Here is a 25,259-nt window from a genome sequence, read left to right on the forward strand (position 1 = left end):
GAAAAAGCATAACTCGTCTTTGTTTAATTGGTGCTTTGTGCCTGTCTCCTGACAGAACTCGGCAGAGAGGGGGCTGGCTGGATCAAAACGGCTCTAAGTTGGGAGGCTGTTACACGTCTGGCCTGCCTGTTTAAAACAAAAAATTCAATTTTTATTTCTCATCGCCCCCTCTCCCCCCCCTACCTTTCTCCCAGTTGTAAGCCAATTCCTCATGCACCTTAAACGGATGCTGTTGTAAGCCCTCCTCAGAAGGTGCCCCATCAGAGGAACCTGATTGACGTGGGGAGCGCTGGCGAGACTGTGCACCATGCGCTTGACCTTCTGCCGAGCGTGGGGTTTGGAGCATCTAATTGGCGTGTTTGTGTAAGGCTTCAGAGCCTTCATGATCGTACAAATAAGACCTGCTGGTGCCTGGAACGCAAAGCAAATGTGCTGGGGATGGAACGGGGAAGCGCTCTGTGGTGTGATGGCAGCAGGGTCAGCAGGTCTGGCAGATCTGTTTGGCAGCGCTTCTTATGTGAGCAGGGCAAAAGTAAAGTTAGATCAGTGCCCTTGGGTCTCCAGGAGGGTCCCTTCAGTCGCCTCGTCTTAGTTTCCATCACTGTTGAACATCTGTGGTGACACGAGGCCAGGTAATGTCTCATCGGGCAGGGGGTAGCGTATATGGGAAGAAGTCCATGCCCTTGTGCTGCCTGAAAGCTCTAACTCTGGCAGAAAACAGCAGAGGGTTGCCCGTGCTTTGAAACCTGCAGGAGCCTTTGCAGGCTGAGCAAAACCAGCCAAATAGTTTGCCACAACCTGTGGCTGGTGCCTGGCAGAGCCCTCCTCCCTCCCCAGGGCTGCAGCTCCATTCCTGGACTTGTGGAAGGGGCTGGGTGTCTCCTAGAGCTGCTTCTTCCAGCCCTGCCTGTTGGGGTGGTTGAGTCAAGAGCCCTTCCTGTGGGATAGGGCATGGAATAGGTGTCTCCTTGAGGTCCCTTCCAGCTGGATCTGACCCTGTGTGAGGACACAGCAAGGAAGCCGATTGCTTGAATTTCTCTGGTCTCTACTGTGGAGTTTGTGGGTGCTTCTTCCATTCTCCAGCCAGATAGAGGGGCCAGGCAGCAATTTGAAGCCTGTTCTGGTTTGGGGGCATGGCCTAGCCCTGCTGGGCTGTGCTTCCAGCTCTCTGCCTTGCACAAGCCTAAGTAGCTTTTGGGGCAGACCAGCCCTGGGGCAGAAGAAATGGAGGTGATTGCAAGTGGCTTCGCAGCAGTTCCTTGGTCACTTCTGAGGCATTGGAGCAAACCTGGTGCTGGGGTGATGCTTGTGTAGGTGTTTCTGGGGCTCCTTCTCAGGATGATGGAAGCAAAACGTAAAGTGGCTTGTCTATGAACATTAGGCTGTCCAGTGGGCATCTTGGGGAGCCTTGCTGTAGGTGGTGAGTGGTGTTTTCCTTTGGGGGAAAGGCAGCCCTGGGAAGGAACTTGAGGGAGGATGCAAAGGGAGGAGTATTTGTAGGTGTAGGCTGGTGGGATCTAAGCAGGGTCCATTTGCCCAACAAAAGGCAGTGATGGTTATGTGAGAAAGCAAGAGCCCCGAGGAGCTGAGTGCAGCTGGAAGGGTGGGGAGGGGTGGGGGAGATGGTGTTAAAGTTGATGTCATTGGGGCAGGTGAGGTACTGTGGCAAGCAGGTGATGGTCAGGGTAGTAGGATAGCTGTTGTGGAGGCATCTGGAGAGAGAACTGGAAAACTGGCTTGTGCTGGGATGAATTGGAAGTGACAGCCAGGTCTCGTTGAGGAGATGTTAGGGTGATAATGCCACAACTTACTTTGCACACCCACCAAAGGGGTGGGAGTGGTGTCTCCTTAATGTTTGGTAGGTGTCTGCCTACAGAGAGGAGGGGAAATGATGCAATTCCAGAGTCACTTTACTCTGTGGTGAATGGAGCTGCTACAATGATCTTACCCCACTCTTGAGACAGGCAAGGAGGTGAAACGACATCTGTGAGAGACCAAAGCCCTGGTGGGCTGCACATGTTGTGAGAGATGGGGATGTTTAGATTGTGGCCAGGGCTGGATGCCCAAAGGAAGAGGTATTTGAGGGAAGCAGACCCTGGGGGTTTGTTCCTTATTATATATTCCGTGGGAGCTTTGGACCCTCTTATGGGAGGGAAGAAAAAACAAATAGCAGCTCCATCACACTAAAATCCCAATTTGCCAAATCATCTTGTCCAAGACTGTCTGCACTCTGCATGTAGGATTTTTCTTCCCTTTTTTTTTGGGACTGCTCCAGGCATCCTCCCTCAGGGGTGGTCTCTCTCTCCCATCCACAGCCCTTCTTCTTGCAGCCACCCAGAGCCTTTCCCAGCTTGTTCTCTGTGCTGAGCAAGGCATTGCTGCTCTGGCTTGGTCTTGCTTCTGAATTTGTAGAGTTTATTCAGCAGATCAGTATTCCAGACCCTCCCCAGAGCTGGCTGTGTCGGTCTGCAAGCGTGGGAGAAGCTGGCGGCTACTTTTGTGGGCCACTTCTCTCCTATTTTTAGCTCCAGGTCTGTAGTCGCAGGGTTCCCACCCCACCACGCTGACAGCTGTGGTTGCCCACCTTGGGGACGTCTGGAGGAGAACAGGGCAAAGTGCTCTAACCTGGTAGTTTAAGGGGTAATATGATGAATCTTTCCTACTTTTCCCTCTGACCCTCCTTCTACCTGAGCTTTAGTTACTGTTTTCTTGCCAGTGGAAAATAACTGGTATATACCTATTCTTAAGTTCCTGAGGAGTCTTAGCCTTATTTCTATGCTGGAAATACCATACTCCATAGGGCAGAAATTGAGGGCTGTAGTAATTCCAGCACTGCACTGTCGCCTCTGGGGAGCAGCCCACTGCTTCCCTGGGACAAATTCTTTGTTGGTATCACTTTATTCTTGCTGTCAGATGTGTGATTCTCCTCAGCCCTGAGTCTGGGGAGAGGTCTATGGGGAGAGAGGAAGGTGGGGAGGGGTGATGCCCTTCAGCATAGGTGGTTTGTTTGGGAGCTTTTTGCATTGCACCTTGCCCTGGGGAGCAATTTTCTGCTCCTTAAGCCTGATGAGAGCTCAACCTGCAGCAAGGTCTTGCTGTTTTGTGCCTTTCCAGGTGGAGAAGGTGTAGGGGACAGAGGAGAGGATAACCCCTTCTTGCATCCCTCTACGATTCAAAGCTGGGGTGGGAGTCCCTCTTGCAGAGGTGAGTGGGGAGCCCTAATTGCCCCTCTTCCCAAAGCTCCTCTGTGTGTTAACGACCTGTAATGGGATGGGTTGTGTTAGCCTATTAAGCCCCAATGGGGTTCCTTGTCGACTTAAAAGTGTGAGGAATTTCACTCAACCATGCTAAAACATTTCCACCCCCTTTAATAGCTTCATGCATTGATTTAACCCTGTGGCAGCTGGGGGATGTTTGCTGGGAAAAGCCATCTGGCTCTCCCCAGCCTCCTGTCCTGCCTTCACGCAGCTCCTTCGGCCAACATTTGCGTTTCTTGGGGGGGATCTTATTAGCAGGAGGGCTGCTCTGGCTCTTGCTTTTGCAAGTCCTGCCGGTGGCTGGCTCGGGAAGCAATTTTCCTTCCATTCCTTCCATTGCACCGAGCGTGGTCTTGCTTTGCTGCTTTTAATGAGAAGCCGTTTTGCCCTGGCTTGTATCAGCCGCAGCCCACCTGTGCTGCCAATTACGCCGGCGGATTTGGTGTGACCTGCAGTGCTGGGATCAGGGTGTCCGAGGTTTAAAGTGTTTCTGAGCTGCAAGGTGTGAAAAATCTCACCAGTGTTGAAACGGGGAGGGGAGGGACGGGGGGAGCAGCTTTCTGGGTTATGAAAGAGCTAAGGACATGCCGGTATCAGGTGCTGTTGATCTCCGGGGAATTTAAAGAATCAAGGGCTTGCTAATTGCAGGCGTGCTGCCAGCGTGTTGGGAAAGAAATTCTCCTTAATCACAGGCTGCGTGCCCTAATATTTATTTTTTTTTTCCTTCATGTGTGTGTTGTTATTGAATTAGTTAAATGTGTATAGTAACATCTCAGTGCCTGGGAAGGCGACGCGTGCGGACCTGAAGTGTGGTGCCTGTTTGCAAACACACCGACGGGGCTCTGCGAGGGTTCTGCTCCATAAACACCCTGCATCTGTCACACTTTCCCCCTTCCTAGAGAAGCTGGCAGGGCAGGCCAGCGTGAGGAAGGCGCACGCTGACACAGGCATGGTCCAAGATGGGCTTTCTGCGGTGCCCACCTAGCCGTGACTTCCTCCTGGCTGGTGGCCGATGCTCAGATTTGTTCCTGCCTCCTCCTCGTAATAGCTGCTCTTGTTATTGTCGTGGTTTCAGTCACCACAGGGCAGGTCTGAAGGAGAATATTGGCTGGGTTGGTGTTAGCCTGCAGTGGCAAAAGGCAGTGGTGGTAGGGGTGTGGAGATCAGGGTAGCTGGGTGATTGCAACACCGGTGAGCCCTGTGCGAAGGGCTTGGTGCCTTCTGCTGATGTTTCTGCACTGACAAGCAGCCCCTGGGTGCAAATAGACTGATATCTGAGGCATGCACTTAAAGTTTTGGCTGGTTTGAGATGCTCTGCTAGGGCCCAGCATCTGAGGTCTGGGAGGAGAGACAGTATCTTGGAGGCTGGATGGGCACTGTGGTCCTGCCTTGGTGCAGAGCAGGAAGCACAGCCCATGGGGAGAGGGATCTCTGGCAGTGTGGCTGCATGTAGGATGACTTATGGCAGTAACAACTCGTGTCAACTCTTATTTTTCTGGGGTTTCTGGTGTGGGGAGAATGCATTGTCACTAGTAAGCAGCTCTCAAAAGGCTGTGCAGGAGGGTGCTTGGTGAATTTTGGGGCAGGAGCTGTTCTGGCTCTTGCTCTGTGTACAGATCAGCTGTCTCCTTGATGTGTCATTCAGAAGTGCTTTGCTCTGTATTAATACCTCTGCAACTGGATGCAAGGAAGAGGGCTCCAAATTTTCAATGCGGGACAACTGGGGGGAAAGTTACAACTGAATGAGAATGTTTGTAGGCTCCATCCTCAAGGGGGGAGAGACGGGGGGGGAAACTGATACACTTTGAAGAAATGTGAAGATGCTGTTGATGAAATGAAGGCTAGCTTCTATTTCAAAGGCTTAGATCTTCTCTGGACACCCTGGCATGGCCTGGCCTGGGCTTGTTCTTTCTTGGCAAGGATATTCTTGTAAATCGAAGTGCTGGCCTGGGTGACCTTCTGTGTCTGGCTGTTGGAGGAAATGTGCTGAGCTGAAACAAGCGTTTCCAGAGCCGAGGTCTCAGGCTCAGGGTCTGTTGATCTCCCTGCTGAGATGCTGGGGTTGGCAGCCGGGCTGCGGTCCTTCTCGAGTGCCTGGGCTTGCTCCCAACCCAGGGCCCATCAGACCACTTGTGATATGAGCTTGCTTTTGACTCTGAAGGTCAAATGGCTTGCAGCAGGGTGACAAAGGAGCCCTTGATCTGAAAGCGAGATTGTTCTTGTGCCTCGCCCCAGGAGGGGTCTCGTGGGCTGGGATGCATGCTGGCTGAAAGGAATGCTTAAAATGTTCTTTCTTTGCTCCTGTCAAAAGCCCTTGCAAATGTGAATGAAAATATCTGCCCCAGTGCTTTCCTGCTGCATGCTTCAGGCTGGCTTATTCCCTGAGAATGGCTTGATCAGTACAGCCAAATGTCCTGGGGTCCTGTCCCTGGCAGGGGACAGTAGTGGGTATGCAAGGAAAGGCATAAGAACAGGGTGAGCATACCCTGGTGTAGCTTCAACCTTTGACAGCCTGTGGCTTAAATATCTTCAGTCAGAAGTAAAGAGATTTTTTTTTTTTTTTCCCACTCTGCTGTGAATTTGCCCAAGTGCATAGATTCAAGAAAGCAAGTCTTGATCACCTGCAGCATCCTCCAGCTGGTAGTCCCACTGCTCTGCCACACCTCTTGTAAAGAGCTGGTCATTTCACCGTTAGGGACCTGCTGCCTTTTTCTCTCTCCTGTTGTGGCAGCTTGGGTGCTGTCGAGAGCTGAGTGGGAAACTCCTGCCTCACACTCCACCAGTGCAAAGCCTGTGATTGTGCACCTCCAGCCCTGCAAGGTGTCCTCCAGTAAGGCTCTATCCTATGCAGAGCCTTGCATGATGCTGTGCACCTCAGGCTGCATCCCTTCTCTGCCCAGCCATGCCCCATCTGGTGCCTCCAGGCACATGTTCTGTGCTGTCCCACAGATGTCTGGTTGCACGTCTCCAGCCCTGATGTGTGACAGCTGAAAGATCAGCTTGTTTCTGCAAGGAGGCAGTGTCTGGAGCCGGGTGTGAGGGGCTTCTGGGGTCCCATGTGCATCTGCTGGGCTGTTGTGCTGCAGCCGTGAGGCTCATCCCAGCCCCATCTCACTGAGACTTTTCCCTGGCTCTTTCTCTTTCTTCAATTACGTTTTGGCAGTAAAGTGACTGAGGGCCCTCATACTGGGCAAACAAGATGTCAACATCTCAGCCTGAAAAATATCTCATAAATTTCTCTACACAACTTTAAATTAAAAAAATAAAAGCTGCGAACTGGCAGCACCCATTCTGGTGGGCCTTTGGCAGTGCCCTTTTGATGACGAGGAAAAAGAGGCTGGGGTGACTTCTGCATTGCAAGAAGTTGTGCTGGGGCTGGAGGAGGCTGTGATCATTAGATTGATCATCCACTCTTAATCCATTGGTGATGGTGTGTTAATTAGTGGCTTCCTGTGTTAACATGACATTTACACCAGGGGGACCTGTCATACCCTTAACTTCTTGCTTGCTGTCCTGATGGTGGCTATCATTCCTCTCACATAAGCTGTAAATGGAAGGCAGGTCCCTGGGAGACTATGAGTACTCTTATGCATGTTGAAGGGCTCACCAGTTGGAGCAGCGTGGCCCATTCTGCATTTGTAGCCTGATTTGCTAGCTTTCCGCTCTGCTCCTGCTGCAACTGCAGCTTTGTACCATCTGCTTGCCCTTTGAGCTGCAGAGCATGGCTCTTGGTCCGAGCAGTGATGTGCAAGGATGTTTGCAGAGCAGCGATGAGCTGCCTTGTGCCCAGTGGGGAAACACCAGCAGGGAAGATGCTGGGAGCTCCCACCACCCCAGCAGCACAACCGTGTCCCTGTTGTCTTTGCTGGGAGTGATGCTGAAGCGGATGGGAGCGTTTTGGTCTTGCTGCTCTAGGCCTGTACAGCTGAGCTGCAGGCAGAAAGCTGTTCCCAGTCCCTTTGCTCCCTTTGTGTATCATGGCAGGCTTGCCTGGTGATTTGGGGTTAGGATAACCCTCACCTGGCTCTAGCCTGCAGATGTGGTGGGTCGCAGCCCTGGTAGCAGTTTGCCTACACACCTGGTCAACCAAAAGGTGAGTGTCTGTCGCCCTTTCCTTAGGAAAAACCAAGTACCTGCTGGCTCGTGCTCCCCTGGGTGAGGCAGGGTCTGAGCAGGCAGACTGCAGCCGGTGGAAAGCGTGTTCCCTGCATACCATTAAGTCTTGCGTGTTGCTGTTACAGCTGGCCCTGAAGTGCTTGGGGGACTTCTCTGCTTTCTCCATGTAAGCGTAATACAAAATCTAATCTACTTAAGATGCAGGTCTGCATCTACTCCCTCCACCCAGCAGCTCTGGGTCATGGATGGTCACTTGAAAATCACAGCACTCTGTTTGCCTTGAACTGGAGGAGGCTGTGTGATCTGCAGCCTCGGACCGAGAGATGCTGTGCAGGCAGGTGAGGGAGAAGAGAAAAATTTTTATTTTTTTTTTTGTCCTCTTGTTCCTTGTACGCTCCTTTTGAAGTGCTCCAAGCTATTTAGGGAGTGGATGGTCAGGAGGCGGGCAAGGGTGGGAAGAGGAGGGCAAACTGTTGGCTGGTGCTGGTCCAGAGTACCTGAGTAGCTCGTGTGAGGCTGCCCAGGTGTTCCTGCTGGTGGAGGGTGAAGTTTCTGGGCTGTCAGCAGCTGATGGACAGCCCCACTGTTCCCCTCTCCCTGAATCTGCTGGCTGAGTGTCCTTCCCTGGGGGACAAGGACCCGACAAAGGTTGCTCCCCATAGGCCATTCAAATGCAAAGCTGCTAGGTTTCTCCAGCATTTTCCAGCTCCTGGGGCACAGGGATGGCTAAACCCACCTAGTGCTACCTGCAATCCACCTTGGCTAGTCCTGGTGCCTCTCCCCAAGAGCTGAGGAGAGTAGGAAAGAAATGGCACAGCCTGTGAAGGAGCTGGCTGGTGTGCTTTGCTCTGCTCTTAAACAGATGATGCAGCCGATCAGCAATCTTGGCAGGTTCCCTGTGCCCAGGAGCAGGAGCATGGTGGCAATGCAGGGAGCAGAGGGACAGAGGAGTAGAGGAGGTCAGAAATGGGACTGGGAGGTCAGGGCTCAAATCCAGCCAAGACTAATGTCACCCCAAGGCTCTCCAGGGTGACTCACAGGGGGATACTGCTGTTGTGTGGGCAGTGCAGCCTGAGGTTACTGTGATCCCTTTATCAGAGCACTTCCAGAGATACTTAAGAAGTAGGTCTGTGGTCCCAGATAGAGTGCTGGGTGCCCTGTTGTGTCTCAGCTGGGCTGAGGACAGGCTAGCCAGAGGTTACCTCCTGGCAGAGCACAAACTGGGTTTCTTTGAAATGCTGCGGAAGGAAGGAAGGAAGGAAAGGAAATCTCCCCTCCTGTCTGTTTCCAAATTCTCTTCTAATCACATGGATTAGGCTGATTGTCAGCATGGCTCTGCTGTGATTGTCCAGATGATAACTTCAACTCTTTTGTCTTAAGTGACGGAAAGTACCAGCTAAATGTCTGTTTGTGGGAATTTAATTAGAAAAACAATTGCCTGATTTTTGTTTTTTCCCCGAGGTGGTTGTTTCTTCTGTGACCTAGGCTGGCAGAACCTCAGATGGAACAAGCTCCTGTTTTGGTGCTCAGATGCGTAAGGCCAGAGCATATGGACATCACCCATGTCCCTTATGGATATTACCCAGGTCCCTCATGTACATCACCCACGTCCTTCCCACATCAGGTGGGAGTTTTAAGGCCCCCTTGGTTAGAAGGCTTCTTTCTTTCCTTGCCTTGCTGTGGCCATGAAGATCTGAGCTTTCAGGATGACATTCCTTGACTTTTAAGGGCCACCTCGCCTCTTTTGACAAATATCTGTGGGCTGTTTTTTGAAGTGCTGCAACATTTCTCTACTTAGGAGCTCTCTCCCGTAGCTGTGTGTGTGCTCAGGTGCTGCTGTGTGGGTGTGAGGTTTTGCCTTTGCAGCTGCTCTTGGGGTGCTCCCTGATGCCTTCAGTGTCTCAGGTTGAGAATTGCTGGTCTGGGGAGCTCCACGCTGGTGCGTGGGGCTAGGCAAGGAGAGCAGCATCTGGAAAACATCGCCCCCCGGCATGGGCTGCATTTCTCTCTTCTTCATGTCAGTCAGTAACGCCTGACCGAGCTCATCATGCTCAGGAGAAGGTTGTCCCTGCCTTGCTAGTTGTGAGCCCTTCTAATATGTTTCCGCAGGCACTTTGTTTCTGAGCTTTCTCCAGAGCTGTCACCAGCTTGGAGCACAAACCTCCTCAGGATTGAATGCTCTTGTGCTATCATTTGGAAATACATGAGGGGGGAAAAGATTTTTCTGGGGGATGATAGTGACCTTGTTGCGTTTGAGGTCAATGAAACATCAAGCTGCCCCTTCTGTGGTGCCCGTGGCTTACTCTGTGTGTGTGTGTATGAAGCTGAAGTTTTTTTTCAGGGAAGGATTTCTTGGTCATATTTTCTAGCTGTACCTGCAGCCACTAAGCTCCTGTGATAGTTATTCATCTTGGGAGATAAATCTTTCCTTTGTTAAGGCATCTTCTTTATTAGGTTATTTCCCTAGTAGGGGAAGCTGTCAAGAGAAGGGAAGGGGCTTTCTTCTGCCCCCCGCCTCAAATTCAGCCCTCAGTGTTGGAGCATCCTGAAGCATCTCTAACACCTTCCATATGTTCATGCTGAGGATTGCATGCAATGGCACGGCAGGTCCATGCTTGCCCTCAGCTGCTCCTGGAAGCCAGGCTGTGCCAGATTCCAGCTTCAGACTGGCCATCTCACTTGCCCTCTGAGCTGTGCCACTGGCCAGCAGACTCCAAAGCTGGTGACCCATCAGGGTGCAGTGCAGGAGCTTGTCTTGGCACTTGCTCCCATGCGCCTGGCTGGAAGCCCTGTGGTGTCTGCCATCTCTGCTCGGAGGGGACAGGCGTGCTGAGGGTTTGATCTTGCCAACTGCTGGCAATAGCTCATTTTAATTTCCGTAATGGACCTGGTTCCTGCGGAGATGGTCCGGAGAGAGATAAATCACAAGGCATGGAGAAGAGGGGTGGGGGCTCCAGGTGAAGGAAGAGCCCATCTAGTTCCCATCCAGTTTCTTCCTCTGTCTGTCGCCTTTGCCAAGGCAGACCAGCTTCCTGCAGTCCTGGATGCTCTCCAGTATCTTACAGTTTACCAGGCTGGAGATGGTATAAATCACACTTGGAAGATGCTGAAACGGAGAGTTTCCTGACCCTGATAGGAGTGGGGAGGGAAGAAAAGGAGCAAGAAATGCTGAAGAGGGGAGGGAGCTGAGGCTTGAGCAAGTGGGAGATGATTTCTGACGAAGGGTGAATATTAAGCAAGCAGGAGCCCAGCTTGGCAGGCTGTTTGAAAGGAAGGTTGTGTGTTGCTGCAGCATGTCACTGCTGCTTCCCATTGCTCTGCCCCACCTGCCCCAAATGCTCAGCATTTGGCACAGAGGCTGCAGGAGCTGGCGTGTAGGCAGGTGATAGTTGCAGACCTGTGCATCCCACCACCCAGCAGAGGAAAACAGCATTGCTGGAGGTAGTCCTGTATGCAGCTAACTTGTGCCCAGGTTGACCAGATCTCTGCTTCTTCACTATTTGATGCTAATGCTATGTATTGGGTTTGCATGACAAGGTTTTAGTATCAAGGAAGCTGCAGGGGTGGCTTCTGTGAGAAGACACCAGAAGGTTTCCCTATGTCCTACAGAGCCAATGCCAGCAAGCTCCAAGGCTGAGCCCATCAGGGAACACGTGTGATACTTGTGATCAACACATGTGATAACATGTTTAAGAAGAGGGGAAAAATACTGCATAACTGCAGCCAGAGAGAGAAGTGAGAATGTGTGAGAGTGACAGCTCTGCAAACACCAAGGTCAGTGAAGAAGGAGGGGGAGGACATGCTCCAGGTGCTGGAGCAGAGATTCCCCTGCAGCCACTGGTGAAGATCATGGTGAGGCAGGCTGTCCCCCTGCAACCCATGGAGGTCCATGGTGGAGCAGAGATCTAACCTATGGAGAACCCCATGCTGGAACAGGTGGATGCCTGAAGGAAGCTGTGACCCCATGGGAAGCCTGTGCTGGAGCAGGCTTTCTGGCAAGACTTGTCACCCTGTGGCGGACCCACTCTGGAGAAGTCTGTTTCTAAAGGACTGCACCCTATGGAAGGGACCCCCACTGGAGCAGTTCGTGAAGAACGGCACCCTGTGGGAAGGACCCACCTTGGAGAAGTTCATGGAGAACTGCCTCCCAAGGGAGGGATCCCACGCTGGAGCAGGGGAAGAGCATAAGGAGGAAGGAGCAGCAGATACAACGTGTGAAGAACTGAGGGCAACTCACACTCCCTGTGCCCCTGTGCTACTGGTGGGGAGGATGTAGAGAAAATCAGGAGTGAAGTTGAGCCCGGGAAGAAGGGAGGGGTGGATGGAGGATGTTTTAAGATTTGGGTTTATTTCTCATTATCCAATTCTGAATGGATTGCTAATAAATTAAACTGATTTCCCCAAGTCGAGCCTGTTTTGCCTGTGATGGTAATTGCTGCATGATCTCTCTGTGTCCTCATCTCGACCCACAAGCCTTTCAATACATTTTTCTCTCTCTTGTACAGTTGAGGAGGAGGATGATAGAGTAGCTTTGGTGGGCACTGGCATCTAACCAGGGTCAGCCCACCACAACCTGGAGACCACACGTCTATCCAGTTACCTCCAGGGAGGCTCCAACCAGCCATGGCAGCAGGGTAGAAGTAGCCACAGCTTAGCAGCAGGGAAGAGCTCCCTTGTGCTCATGCAATGGCAAAAAAACCCAACAACAACAACAACCAAACACCAAACAACACCCCAAAGTTTAAAAAAAGAGGAGGAAAAACTTCTTCACTCTTCCAAGTCATCTTTTTCTCGGAGTGATCAGCAAGGTACTGTTGCCAAGGTGAGGAGGCAACCTGGAGGAGGGCAAGACAAAACACACATAAACCACTGGGCAGATGGGAATTGAGCTCTGCCTCTGGTGCTCCAGCACTGCCCAGTTAAACCCGCTTTCCCACATAAGCTATAGGAGGCAATTTCAGCTGTGGAGGTGACCCTGCGCCTTTGATGTCCTGGCCTGAGTACAAGCCCATGTGTCCCTGTGGCTGCAGGTCCTTCAGGAGCTATTAAGTGGCTCGGTTTGGTTTGTATCATTCTCAGCTGCTCTTCTGCCCCTTGTCCCTGTGCTGCAGTCTTTCCTGTTTGCTTGGAGCTGGTGGAGACCAGAACGAGCCTCACAGCTTGTAATGAGCATGGATAATACGGATCAGAAGTGCTCTGGGAAATGATGTTTTCTTTCAATTATCTGTGCTTGTTACTTGTGGCAGGGGGAGGAAGTGCCCTTGAAGGTGAAGGGTGGGTAGAGTTCATGCAAAAACAAAACAGCCTTTTCTTGGCTAGCGCTTCAAGTCTGATTCCCTCCCTCCTTGCTCGCTCAGACGTTTCTTTGCACTGGTGCCTGAAAGCCATGCTTGTGCAAAGATGTTTGAGCTGGGTTGCTCCAGCCTCTGCCAGTCATAGAATCATACGGGGTTGGAAGGGACCTCTGGAGATCATCAAGCCCAACCCCCCCACTGGAGTGGGTCTACCTAGAGCAGGTTGTACAGGATCTTGTCCAGGTCCTTTTTGAATGTCTCCAGGGAAGGAGACTCCACCACCTCTCTGGGCAGCCTGTTCCAGTGCTCCACCACTCTCACAGTGAAGAAGTTCCTCTTCATGTTTAGGTGGAACTTCTTAGTTCTTAGACCTGCAGAAACAGTTGCAGATTCGCACATCAGGCAGTGGAGAAAGAGAAGTGCATGGCATGCAGCATGGTCTGCTGCTCTGTGGCCTGCAAGTAGTTGCCTTTTTCTCTCTGGACCTGTTATTTTTTTGGTCTTGTTGGTTTTGTTTCTTTTTCCCCCACCTGCTGTGTCTCCCTAGGCTGTAAATCTTTCCAGGCAGGGCCTCTTGCTGTGCCTGCGGTGTTGGAGCTGCTGTCTCAGCTGGAGGCTCTGGGCACGGCTCAGACACGAGCGTAAATGGATGGTGGGGACAAGATGTCTTGGCAGCGTGCTGGCTGATGCAGCCAGCCCGGGAGCCTGCTGCGGAGGCAGTGGCATTACGAGACAGCAGAGGTCCAGGGACCAAAGGGTTGGTGCTGGCCACAGCTGCCTTCAGGAGGAGGTGATGGGAAGGCTGTGATGAAGCAGCGAAGGGCTGTGGTGGGGCAAGAAATCCCCCAGGCAGGAACCTTGCTGGGAACTTGTGGGCAGCCTTGTGTCCCCCAGGGTACCTTGCCCAGTTGTGTTTTTACGTCAGTGATTCGGTAGCTGGGGAAACTGGAGGAGAAAGTGGACTCAAAAATCACAGGCTCTGGAAGGTGTAAAGTGGCCCTGGAGGATTGCGTCAGGGAAAGAACCAGGAAAGAAAGAAATTAAGAAGGCAAAATGCAGCAGTGAGGGAAATAAAATGGAGAAGAACAGAAGAGTGCTTGTACATGGGTTTCTGTGGGGACTGGGAAGAGTGATCAAGCTATTAAAAACTTGTCATGTCTGCAGGGATGCTGCTGGATGCCAGAGAGGAGTGTGGACCCTCTTGAATGCAAGAGGATGAATCTTTAAGTCATGATGTGGAGGTGTCTGAGCTGTATGATCTCAGCCCTTCCAGCTGGCGATGGAAAGAGGGAGAAAGGCTATTTCACAGTACTGCCAAGGAGGAGTAAATACAAGGGAGACAATAGGTCTATTAAATAGAATTGGTTTCTCACCAATTTCTTTACCCTTCTCAAATGACTGAGATCCTCACCATCGCTTTATACCTGCCTTTAGCAAGATTAAAAAAACCCCAAAGAGGTGTGGGGGAGATTGGGAACAAAAGGCGACTGTGCAGAAATTGCTATTAAGGAAAGCTTGAGGGTACTTTGCAAGCATCTCGAAAGCTTGGCTAACCTCAGTAAATACTCTTCAGGGCATTAGGGGAACTGGTCATTGAATGTAAATAACTGATGTCCCTTTTGCTTATTTAAAAAAAAAAGAAAAAAAAAAAAGAAAAGAAGAAGGGAGGCTGGTGCCAGGGTGTGCTGCCAGGGCAGGGTGGGTACCAGCCTGAGGGACACGAGGGGGTTGTTGCTGCCCGTGCAGGGAGCTGTGCCATGTCCCCTGCTCTCTCTGCTTGCCACCCGGCTCCCCGGGACGCCGCTCTGCGATGGGATTACAGCCACAGCCTGGCAGCAGGCTGATCCCTGCCATTTATTACTCAGCTCAAGTAGGCATCCTGGGCAGCCTTGCTTTAAAGGTGAAGTGAGCACTGTAAGTGGAGGGAGGCGTGAAGAGCAGGTTTCAGCGTTGCCGCTGGGTTTTAGCGCAGCGGCTTGATGGAAGGCTTCCTTGGTGAAAATGGTTTCAACGTGGAGGCAGGAATGAAAGGACGGTGAGACTTCAAAGTGCTGGAGAAGCACATGGGATGCCTGTTCTGACCTCTCAAGGTTGCTGGTCTGTCCTACTTGATACTCCTCCAGATCCAGTGAGGATAGCTGACTTGCATTTTAAAAACAACATGATCTGCCTTCCCTTTTTCCAAATGACCATTGGCCTGAGTGTCTTTAGTGAGAACATGGGCTGCCTTCTTTGGTACTTCTTGCACATGCAACAAAGAGCTAAAGGTGCAGAGGGACATCTTGGGGTGGGCCATCAGTAAGATACCCTTAGTGTTGCAACATGGCTTGGCTTCTGGTTCATCTTTGTGGCTGGTCTGGAAGGAGGGGACCAGGGCATCTCCACTGCTCATCTGCCCTCCTCTGTTACACTTGGGGGCTTAAGGGTGGGGTGGCTTGTGGTTGGAACTGAGACTTGGGCGCAATGCTTCCCAGCCCAGAGTAGTTTGTTTGCCCTCTTACAGTGACCCACAAGCTGAACCGTCTCCTTTGATGTGTGGGATCTGACCCCATAGCCCTTTCCGATCCTGCCCTTTGCCTCATCCAGGAGCAGTCGTGCCTTCTCCCCTCTCGGGAAGGGCACTTAGCAGGAACCCGAGCAAGGGGCAGATATGACTCTTTCCCCCTTGGCAGACCCAGAGGCAGGGTCCCTGCTGCCAGCAGAAATATTCTCCCTGCACCAGTACTTTTGCAGGGGGCGATTAAATCCTCTCTCCTGATCGTCTCTTGGCTTAGTTGGACCAATTGAGCACTTGAGCCTGTGGCGGCACAGCAGGCTTTCCAGTTCCCGACTCATTCTCCTAATTCTTCTTGGAAGCTGTTCCACTTCCACAACTTCTTTCTTTTTTTTTTTTCTTTTTTTTTTGTGAGCGCGGACACACCAGCACTGAAGGCAGCAGCCAGGAATAGCCTCGCTGTGCTCTAGCAAGAGCTAACACTAAGCTCATGCTGTTCGGGATGCTCCCTGGTGTATGCAGGGTATTTTTTTCCCCTTAATTATACGACTGTCCTTGAACAGCCTGACTCGTGTGTAGGAGCCACGGAGGAGATTTGGAGCTGCATTTTAGAATATATGAGGCCTCATTTAGACCAACAAGTGGGTTGCAGTGCTTGGCTGTGCTGGCACACGCAGTGCTCGGGCTGGGCGAGGAGCTTCGGCGAAGGGGACACATGAAGGGGAGCCAGTTGCCCTTGTGACACTGGGTTTGCAGCGGAGCGGGGTTTTGCTTATGCCCTGGCCTTGCGTCTGAGGGTAGGGATGAAATAGTGATGATGACTTGGGAGGATCGACTTTCCGCTGAGCAAGTAGGTGGAAAGTCAAGCAACAAAATTAGCTGAATACACAAACAGTCGGGGCTGGAAGAGGCTCTATCCCCGGGGAGAGATTAAGGCATGTGGTGTCTTACGTAGCGGTGATGGCCCGTGTGCTCTGGCCGTGCCTTGGCGCTCGGAGCTGACAGTTGTTGAGCTGCTGGCTTTGTGCTCTTTGTCCTCGTCGCTCCCAGCTCCTTTCCGGTGACGAGCCTGGGGTTGAATATCTTGTGACACGTGCTCAGTCCTTCTTGCTGCTCTTTTCCCACAGGCTGTTGGGTTCTCTGCCCCAAGCCCTTACTCCCTGGGATGCTGGAGCTCAGCTTTGCATCTTGCCTGGATCCATGTGTGACCCCAGGGTGTGAATGCTGCTGGCTGATGGGCAGGACTCTGCAAGCCCCGTGCCACTGGCTTGTGCCAACTGAGCTTTTAACAGCAGGGGCTGTACCTGTGAGCATTGTACGAGGCTTCAGAAACCGCTTTGATTGCTCTCAGAAAACCTCCCTGAGCTTTTGGGTAGTAACATCATCACCTCAGGTCCTGAGCATGGGGCAACAGGCATGTCTCCCAGCCACTTCCCTGGCATGCAGGATCGCAGAGGGGAGAGGATGGGTGTAGCAGAGCATAGCAATAAAAATCTGCAGGTCCTCAATTGCTTGGCTTCTGGAAATGTAGAAATCAACAGGATGCTGTTAGTCCTGGCAGCAGGCTGGTGTGCAGTGATTTTCCTTGGCTCACTGTAGCTGTGGTCTCCATGGGAGGCTCTGCTTGACCAGGGCCCTGCAGGCAATAGCTCAGTTTCCTGTGCAGGTCTGGTAACATCCTACCCAAATTCCGTGAAAGGATAAAAAAAAATAAATAAATCATGTTGCATGTTTTTTCTGCAGATGGGTCATATCTGCTCTACAGTGTCAAAAGACCTTACTGGGTGGAAAATTTTCCAACAAAGTTGATGCAGGAACCTGAAGCTTCCAGCAAAGCCTCGAGATTGTCTTATTTCTGAGAAGCATGAGAGCTGTTCCCCCAAACCTAGATGTAGGAAGGATGTAGGATGTAGATAAACTTGGCAAGGTCTGGACGTGAAGTCCCTTGGTGGGTCAGAATTCACAGTGCGTGGCAAGGCAATGAGAGGCTTGAAGGTGTCTCAAGTGGTATTGCAAATAAACTCTTTAATTCTGCTTTTAATTTATGTCTTCTAATGAGCAGGGAGGAGTAGCAGAAGTCTTAAGTTCAGCTCGTGTAATTTGGAAAAGAGGATGAAACTTGAGGAGCCTCCAAAAAAACAGCAAGGATGTGAAAAGAATGTAAGGAAACTATAACCTGAGAAGATGAGAAATGAAAACTGCAGGCTACTGCAGGAGGGGGAATTCAGCCCTAAAGTGTAAGGACATTGGACGTTTCCTGTGCTGAAAGCATCAGGCTTCAAGTGTTTTGCAAATGGAGTAGAGGGGCCAGGTTTCCTTGCGCAGAGCTTGGTGTGCCCCATGCTGGGTTCCCATCAGCTGCCTGGCTCCAGATGTGCAGTTGTCCCACTCAGGCAGAAGCAGGGATGGGAGGACAGCTCTCTGGTGGCTTCCTTCTTTGGTGTCCATCCCTGGGGTCTCCCCCCACCTGCTTTTGGGCTGCTGGTGGCCACTTCTGAGCAGAAGTCAGTAGTCTTCCAGGTGCTTGCAGATAGCAAGTTTGGCCTGGTTGTTCAGCTGTTTTTGAATAAAAGGGTCACTCTGACTCTGCTGCTACCTGTTTGTTAGTGTCTTGTAGATCCTTTGCCATGGATGCCTGTCACCAGAAAAGCAATAAGGAAGGAGTAGGTGGTGTGGGAGGAACAAATCTAGGTTTTCTGTTCCCACTGTCCTGCCCTGAGCTCAGCCTAGGAAGCATTTGGGAAGTGCCTTCAAGTGGAATCACGTACTGCAGAGGACTGGGATCATCTTCTGCAAGGCCCAAAGGTGGTCTATGGCTCTGGCACTGAAAGCAAAAAAAACCTGGGCTGCGCAAGCTGGGGGGGCTTTTGCCCTGCTTCCCCCAGGCCCACCAAGTAGGGCAAGGCTTTGCATCCGGGAACCTTAGACCGACAATTTGGTGTCTATCTCCTCATGGCCAACGTTGGACAATGCAGATGTTGAGCTGCGTCTCTTCTCTCTCATGTTCACCTGGAGGACCCCCTCGTCCTTGGCTAGTAAATTACTAGCCTAAACTTCTCCACAGCAAACTGCAAGGCAAATAAATATTCTCTTTTAGAAACCTCTTTCCCTGTTAAATTGACCCCCTTGGTACTTTCATGCATTTCAAGAAGTCGGAACAGTTCACAATTGAAAACAAGCAGTGTTTAGCTCCTGCTGTGAAGGGAAATAGTCAGGCACCAGAAAGACTGTCATTTTAGCCGTGCTCTTACAAAAGAGGGTGTTACAGTAAACTTGCTTATTTCACTGAAGGAGAATTCAGCAGGCTTGACGGAAACCGGATGAGACAGGCACGGTAAATGGATTTTGCTGGCCGAATTGAAAGCAAAGAAACATGCATGTGCAGTGGCTGGTCAAGAATTGACTGTATCTTGCAGGAACCAGGAATGAGTTAGGGACAGAGAATTAGCAAGCCCTGAAACAACATCTGTCTAGCTGTATTCAAGGTTCACCTGTGGTATGCCTCCGATGGCAACCGAGTGCAGCGAGCGGGGCAGCTCTGTTTAACAGCCTTGCTGCCTTATAGCTCTGTATACATGCTGGAAGGGTCAGGAGTCTGCTCGAATGATGCTGTTGAGCTTCAGCAAGCTGCGATGCTGGGTTAGGTCTAAGAAAACCTGAGGAGGCTCCCTCTGGATGCAGCATCCCGTGTGCTCGGCACCAGCTGCTGGAGGTGGCTGGGAGTCGGTGGGGACCGCTGGGGTAGAGCAAGGGGAGAGGATGGATGTCTTCTGGTGCCTGATCCCCGGGGGGAGGAATGGTAGCCACCCCTGCTTGAGGGGGGGGTGTTTCTCCAATGGTTCACCACCTTTTAGGGTCTGGATTTAACTCCCCAGTGAGCACTGTGTGGGGATCACATTCTATGTTTCTATCCAGTACCTGAAGGGGGCCTAGAGGAAGGCTGGGGAGAGCCTGTTTATGAAGGCCTGTAGTGATAGGATGACGGGAAATGGCTTTAAGCTGGAGGGGAGCAGATTTAGATTGGAGATTAGGAGAAAGCTCTTTACTGTGAGGGTGGTGGAGCACTGGAACAGGTTGCCCAGGGAGGTGGTTGAGGCCCCATCCCTGGAGATATTCAAGGTGAGGCTCGATGAGGCCCTGGGCAACCTGGTCTAGTTGGGGGTGTCCCTGCTGACTTTGTGGAGGTCGGACTAGATGATCTTTGGAGGTCCCTTCCAGCCTGGACGATTCTATGATTCTATGATTCTTACTGGCACAAAGCATCTGCTCTCTGCTCTTGATGCAGCATTGGCGGGGACTCTTCTGATGAACTTATTCTGCTTTGCTGACAGCTGTGTGGAGGGCCGGGTGATGGAGCACTGGGGAGGTGTTACAGCATCTTATCTGTGACCTCTTCTGCCAGCAACAGAAGAGCAAGGCTCCTACCCTGTTGTCCTGCAGGCTTTCATCTCTTTGAGCAAAGCCACATGTTGCACCATTATAGCTACCAAAAAGGGCGGATGCCACCTTCCCTCCTGGGCTGCGGGGGACTCCTTTCCTCCTGGGGACACAGAGGGGACTCTGAGCTTCAGGTCCCAGGGGGGTGACCAGGTGGGAGCCCAGCAGGGTGGTGGGCAGCAACAGTTGGGTGCACTATGCTCCCCTCAACACAGTAAAGGAGCCTCAGAGCTGCTGGGGCCTCTGGTTAGTGTGCGAGGACAGCTAGAGCAAAACAGCCTTACTGGTGTTATCCTAAGGTAAACCAGCTTGGCAGGGAAAAATCTAACTGCCAGAATGAAATGTCCTCCTTAATCAGGGTGTTCCTCTGGCGGAGTTTTTTCTAACCAGACGTGACATTGGCCAGGTCTAATGTACAACAGAGGTTTTTTTGTGTAGCAAATCTGACCCAAAGTGTTAGGAAGGTGGGCTCAGTTGTCCCACATTGACTGTCCTGCCCCCCCCCACCTTAGGCACTGAGGCAGAAACATGCTTGTTAATAATAAATAATAAAAAAAATAAAAGTGCTCTGCTTTTTGGTAGTGGTTTTATTTACTTTTCTAAAGAGAAGTTATATTCTCCATCAGTATAAATCAGGAACAGTTGCCAGTGCTGTGTCCCTTGGCGGGCTGCTGAACCTCAGCTAGGGATGAAGAGCAGAGGGGCTTGAACAGGGGGGCCGCAATAACCAGGCAAAAACTAAAGAAAGAGGCAGGGGCTCTCAAGATTTGTGGGGCTGCTTGGGTACAGGTGGCCGGGGAAGTGCTTCAGAAGTGTCTGTTTAACATTAGAGCAGTGCGTCCTACACGGTAACCCATAGAGCATGTTGATCTGTGGGCTGATAATCCAGAAATGGCTCTTGGACAGTTGGTTTGCATTTTCTATGCATTTGAAGTCAGAACACCTGGAGTCCCTCTGGATCGCTGATCTTCTGTATGAGGTGCAAACTGGAGATGTGCTTGGACTCGAAGCATTCATTACCTGGGTCTTGCTTGCTGTGTTGGAAATGGCTGGTCCTAGAAGCCTCTTTTTTTTCCTGCAGGCAGGCGCTGGCTGCCTCTGTGTGTTGGTTAGTGACACAGAGCGGCTCGGCATCATGCTTGGTGTTAAGGTTAAATGGAAGTTCCATACTTCAGGATGAGGACGTGAAGGAATCAATATTACACTGGTCTCAGTAGCACGGGTAAATTCAGTGTATAGTCTCTTATTTCTATTTTCCACCAAAAATTAAGGCTTTCAGCTTGTAAGGTGCATCAGTGGCAACTCAGTTGTGCAGGGGCATCAGTGTCCCTCCTGTTTCCAGTCTAGGTTGGTGCTGCATGGTTCTGTGTGGTCCCACTAGTGCTTTCCTCCAGTCTCATCCCATGCCAGCCTTCCCCTTGCACCCCAGGTGGCATGGACAGTGCCTGGCTTTCCCTTTCCCTGCCTGGGTGCTGCCAGCATCCCCCTGGCTGGCAGCAGGCAGCTGGCTGTCCCCAGGGAAATGGAGTTTGCTTGCCGAAGGTCCCCGGGGAGCTTGGAGGCAGAGAATGCCTTGGGGAGCTGGAAACCTATCACTTTCCAGCTGCTGTCACATTGGCACAGGCTCGCCATGGAGCCGCAGCTGCTGTGGAACTGGGGAGAGGCTCTCTGTCTTGCTGGAGGGTTTGTTTTCTCTCAGCAGCCTCCTGTGCTGGCCCTGGGTTCAAGCCTTTGACCTGATGAGGTCTGGAGAGGCGGTGACTCCTTGTGAAGCATGCTGTGGGAAGGGCATCTCTTGGCATGGGGTTCTGGCTGCTCATTACAGGGCAGCAGCGGGATTTTTACCTTCTGGCAGCATGGCTGGGCTCGGCAGCCTGGCAGGAGGCTGCCTGGACGCAGAGCTGTGTTTGTCCAGCTGCTCTGGTGGCTTTGCAGCATCTGCTGAGCACTGTCCTGCTGCCAGCGCCGGAGGGGGCTGCATGGGCTGGCACTGCTACAGGTGGGGTGGTGCCTGGTCATGTCCTCGCTGAGTGTCTGGCTCCTGGTCTCTCCTCCTGCACCAGAAGGACAGGCAGGGGTCTGCCTTCTCCAGACGGTGCAAGAGCAGGGCATTTTCAGTGTGAACTCCCTCTGTCCCCTTCCTTGGCTGAAGAAATGTCCCAATTTTTATGTAAATGCTCTCCACACACTTCCCTGTTCCCCTCTAGCAGCGTTGGTCCCCACACCTCCTGGTTTATCGGCTCTTCCTCACCTCTTGGACCCTTTGCTTAGATTCCTCTACCCCAGCCTCGCAGTGCCATGGAGGAGAAGCATCCATCTGGGAGCAGGTACCAAATCAGCAGCGAGATTAACAGAGACATTGTCCCGGTGCATCCCAGCCTGTATCGATGCCACCTCTCCTGCCAGCCAGATGCTGCCTGTGGGTGCCATCTCCCATGGGTGAGTGGAGGCAGCGGCAGGCGTTGGGAGGCCATTGAGAGCCTTTTAGCAGGAGGCCAAGGCTGCTTCTCGAAGCTGGGAGGACAATGAAGGCGCTGAAGCAGCCAGAGCACGGCTGGGGGCAGAGGGGGACAGGCAGGCGAGGGGAAGCCATGCAAATGGGGACTTTGATGTGGCTGCAAGGAGCAGGGCTGGAGCATTGTTCCTATCACATCACATCAGTTTCACATTCCTCATGCAGGAGTGATCAACGCTTTCAGGGCCAGACAAAAGAGCGGGGAGATGAACAAAAGCGAGGGGGGGGGCTTTACCTACTGCAGAATAGAGGCAGAGGATGAATTGCTCTCTTGGCAAGCCGTGGAGATGGGCTGGCGGTTGCTGTGCTTTAAAGCACCAGCTTAAAATTTTTCTCTTTTATTTAAAGGAGGGAAAAAAAAAAAAAAAAAAAGGTAGGAGAAAGGGTTTCCTGTGTGCAGAAGGGGGGATAAATAAGATAGCGTGACAAGTATCTGTGGTCTTCTTACATTCCCTTGCCTGGTCTCCCCAAGTGACAACTCTCAGCTTATCGAAGAGGTGCATTGTGTCCTCTTGAGACCAGGGGCTGGCAAAGATGGGTTTGACCCAGACTGCAAGGTGAGAGTACATTTAAAAGAACCTTCCCCCCAAATTAGCGATGTTAGGGGGCTTGGGAGGGGGCTGGCCACATGTGGGAGAAGACTGGGCTCTGCAGACCCATGGAGGGTGTTGGCATCAGCCCTGCTACAGGGGGAAAAGCTGTATTGGAGGGAGCCGTGGGTTGTGCCCAGCCTCTCTAAGCTGGGGTGTGAGGATGTTGGAGGAGATAAGGAATCACTTCATGTTTTCTGCTGGCTGTTCTGGGGACCCTGCCTCTTGCTGCAGGGGAAGCATGGTCATGTCCTTTCACTGGGCTGGGCTTTGCTGGAGCTGGAGAGAAGGGATGGGGCAGGAGAGAAGGGATGGGGCAGGAGGCAGAATATGGCACAGGGTGCACATGTCCACATGTATGTGCTTCTGAGCTGCCGCGTCACTTTCCCACTCCTGATCCCTCCTGGCTCTTGCCTGTCACTGACCCCTCTCCTCTCTCTGAGCCTGGGATCCCCTTTCTGCCTTCTCTGCAGCTCCCTGCTTTCTCTCATGTACACTGCTGCCCACTTACCTGGGGAAAAAGTGCATTAAACCAACTCTTTTAACCAAATCTTTTTGGTTTTGTTTTGTTTATTTTTTTTTCCCCTTGTGCGTGCTGTCTGCAGATTGGCTTTTGCAAGTACTAAGTGGAACTGCATCCTTCAAGGATGTTCTAGCCTCTCTCGTCCTTCCCCAGAAAGCTTTTTCCCGTGGAGGCACAAACCTTGAGCATGGTCCCCTCCTCGCAGCCATCCCCTGCTCTCCCAGCCCTATGCATGGCTCTGGCTGCCCCCTCCCTTAGCCCTGACCCACGGCCCCCTCCTCTCCCTCCAGCCCCGGGCCTCTCTGCCTGAAAGGCTGTCAATCAGGCTGAATTGTCTGGTGGTTTTGTGATGTGGAAAGACTCCCACCAAGGAGTCAAGGGCCAGGCTGAGACCTTTAAACTCGATCCCATTTGCGTCTTAAATCAAACAGGAATCCAGATCCTGGGATGGAGGGGGAGGTTTAAGGGGATGCAGAGGCTCAAAAGCCTCTGCTGCCCCCCCTGAATTTTCCTGGAGCCCCTTCCCCACCTGCACTGTGTGGAGAGGGAGGATGTGCCCATGGCCCTGGAGTTTAGGGCTTGTTTCCCTCTTCAGCCCTTTGCTCTGGGGCTGTCCCAAGAGGCTGGGCATTGGCAGCACTGCTTCCTTTAGCACTGGCCCTTTGGAGAAACCCTGCTGCCTGGGGTACGTGGCAGGTAGGGTGCTCCACACTGAGCTGGAGGGAGGGCTGGGGGATATGCTGGGAAATAGAGGCTCTGCTCTGGGCAAGGGGAGGTTTCTGGGGTCTGCTGTTGGGAGGACATAGGGCTGGGGAGGTGGGCAGAGCTGTGCCCCCAATGTCTCTGGTCTCACCAGTTTGTGGTGACTGCTGGCGCATGGGAGGATGTGGGTGCAGAGGACAGACTGGCGGCTGACTGATGTCCTGCAGATGGTTGCTAGGTTAAAAGCAATGTTTTAGCCTCCTCCTAAGACAGTATGAGCAAGCTTGACCTTTTTGGACTGTTGTCACTGCAAAGGGGAGAATGCCCTGGTCCCTGTCCCTGCTGTGCCTGTGTCTCAGTGGCTTGAATCACACAGTGCCTGGTGCTTCAGGTCATCCAGAGGTGTCCTCAGAGCTGGTGCAAAACCACAAGGCAGCATGTGAGATGTCCTGAGCTCCCCATCTGCTGCCAGGACAAGGCATCAGGGCAGGCGAGGAGCTTTAAACACCCTCTGTCTTGTCCCTACTGTGTGCAGAGGTGGGCTCAGTCTCCTGTCTGCAGAGGCAAGATCATCTTAAACCGCAGGTTGATACTTCTGTTTTTTCCTCTAAAAGAGGGTTTGACAGCGGCAGAGCTGGTGCTGCCTGGTTTCCCCTGGGGTTGAGCCCCATTCTGTCTCATGGAGCTGCTGGGAGCCCTTGAACTGGTGCTACTGGAGGGAGGAGGGAGAGCAGGGCTGGCTGGGGAACTGGCTTTTGCTGCTCAAACCGTGGCTTCCTCCTGCCTGCCACTGAGCAATGAGGTTTTTCTTTCTACTTTCTTCCAACTTTCTTTCCAAAGTCCACGTAGGTGAGAGATTTTGTTTTTGTCTTCCCGAGGGGGAATTGCAAATCTCTCTTCTCCTGACTGAGCTGTGTTTTCAGGAGAGGCCTGGAGCTGCCTTAAGACGTGTACAAGCTCAGATATGCAGTGGCTGTGTTTGTTTTTGTGTTCTGGGCAAAGCCAGGGCTGCTGCCAGTGCTAAGTAAATACAGAGCTGCCCTAATGAGTGACTGCAGTAGCCAGGGCCATGCTTGCTGCTTTCGTGAAGCCAGATGGATCTATCTGGGGACTTGAACAGCAGCCTCCTTGTGACTAGCAAAAGCAGAGCCACTGGCATTTGGATTACCAGCTCTCCTGTGCTTTTAACAGAGTGCCAATGTTTGACAAAACCATTAAGTTAAATTAAGCCCTACGCATTTCAAATGGATTCGGAGACTTCTGGCTGACTCGCTATTAGCAGAGCTGTCTCTTCTCCCTTTCGTCTTTCTCTCTTTTTCCTCCCCCCTCCT

General features: G+C 52.0%; 1 protein-coding gene across 3 annotated transcripts in view; it reads left to right on the top strand.

The window, feature by feature from the left end:
- Positions 1-25,259, top strand: part of CNTFR (ciliary neurotrophic factor receptor) — a 214,572-nt gene that overhangs the window by 13,173 nt on the left and 176,140 nt on the right. The window contains exon 1 of one of the 3 annotated variants that reach the window (XM_014952480.1): positions 3,137-3,204. The exons of the other annotated variants lie outside the window; for them this stretch is intronic. The gene's annotated coding sequence lies outside the window, so the exon portion shown is untranslated. Of the gene's footprint in view, positions 1-3,136; positions 3,205-25,259 lie in introns of those variants that run through there. 3 annotated transcript variants of the gene reach the window in all.

Source organism: Calidris pugnax, unplaced genomic scaffold (genome assembly GCF_001431845.1).
Source record: "Calidris pugnax isolate Ruff unplaced genomic scaffold, ASM143184v1 scaffold220, whole genome shotgun sequence".
Classification (NCBI taxonomy): domain Eukaryota; kingdom Metazoa; phylum Chordata; class Aves; order Charadriiformes; family Scolopacidae; genus Calidris; species Calidris pugnax.